Consider the following 1,813-nt stretch of genomic DNA (forward strand, 5'->3'; position numbering starts at 1 on the left):
TTCGTCTCATGTGCTTTGTACGTGTTATCAGGAGGGACCATTCCCTGGAGAAGGACATCATGCTATCAGGCTTGATTTAGTAGAAGTTCAGCAAAAAAGATGGATTGGCACAATGGCTGCAACAGTGGACTCAAACGTAGCAACGATTGTGAGGTTTGGGCAAGAGCAGACTCAGTGACACCTAACAATGATAACAATATAGATGGTAATTCAAAATAACAAGTCCTGAAGGAGTTAGGATTAAAAGAGCATTTCCACAGCAGGAGAGGTTATAAGATGACTCATTGAGGAGGAGACTGCTTTGTACACCACGGTCCTCTTATTCAAAAGGAAAATATATTTTTTTAAATCCCTTCAAATATTTCACTTGGTGATCCTCTAAGAGAAATTAAGCATTTTGGATTTAAATGACTGAATACCTAATGTGTTGATTCCGACTCATAGCAATCCTATGTACAACAGAATGTAACACTGCCGGGTCTTGCGCTATCCTTACAATCGTTGCTATGTTTGAGCCCATTGTTGCAGCCAGTGTGTCAGTCCATCTCGTTGAGGGGCTTCCTCTTTTTTGCTGACCATCTATAACAAGAATATCCCGGATCATGCCTTACATTCACTTGTCATATCTCTTAAGTATGGAGCAGTTCATGAGTCTTTGTATTTTATGACACTGACTTTTTTTAAAAGTTCAAGCCAGTTATTTGCATTATCCCTTGATTTGGTTTTGTCTGATATCTTCATGATTAAATTCAAAGTATATACTTTTGGCAGGAATGTCACAGATAATTGTGTTAATCCCTGTGCATCATATTAGGAGGCACATAATGATATTGATTTGTCCTATTTCTAGTGACAGTAACTTTGCTTGCTTGGTTAAAGTAGTTTATCTATGGGGTATTTCCACTGGGAAGTTATTTTTCTGCTTGTAATTAATAATTATCTTGTGGGGAGATACTTGGAAACCATGTAAATATCCTGTTCTGATATTTTCACCCACTATTTTTAGCAGATTGGTTAAGCACTCGACTATTAACCAAAAGCTTGGTGGTTTGAACCCACCCAATGGCTCCACAGGAGAAAAGACTTAGCTATCTGCTCCCATAAAAATTACAGCCTAGGAAACCCTATGGGGCAGTTCTACTCTGTCGTAAAGGGTTACCATGAATTGGAATTGACTTGCCGGCACACGACAACTCGTTTAGCATCCACTGATGATCTTAGCTGAAAGAGTTACTCTATGGTAGTTGCAAATGGTGATTTTTTTTTAAATTCCATCTTGTTTCTACATTTATTAGCTGGCTTTCTGTAATAAGGAAAACTTCCCCTTCTTTATTCTTTTTTTGCGTCAGTTTAATCACAGTGATAACTCTTTTATGAGTTATTATGTGTTACTGTGATTTATTTTTTATTGACTATTTTTTATGATTTCATTTGATCTCTTATTGTCTTATAAAGTTTATAATATACATCTTTAATTATCACAGTCTAACTTCAAGGAATATACCACTTCACATATGCGGTAAGAACCTTACTACAGTAACTTCAGTCCTTTCTCCCAGCCTTTGTGCCGTTGTTTGCATACATGTTTACTTCTTTAATACAGTTTTAAATTGTTTTTCTTTTAAGTGTAGGTATCTTTTAGAAGTTTAAAAAATGAGAGGAAAAAGTATTTTATATTTACCCACGTGTTTACCATTTCTGGTGTTCTTCAATCCTTTCTGTAGATTCAGATTTCTATCTGGTATCATTTTCCTTCAGCCTAAAAGACTTCCTTCAACATTTCTTGCAGTGATATTCTGTTAGCAGTGGATTC

Source organism: Trichechus manatus, unplaced genomic scaffold, assembly GCF_000243295.1.
Source record: "Trichechus manatus latirostris isolate Lorelei unplaced genomic scaffold, TriManLat1.0 scaffold00121, whole genome shotgun sequence".
In the NCBI taxonomy this organism is placed as follows: Eukaryota; Metazoa; Chordata; class Mammalia; order Sirenia; family Trichechidae; genus Trichechus; species Trichechus manatus.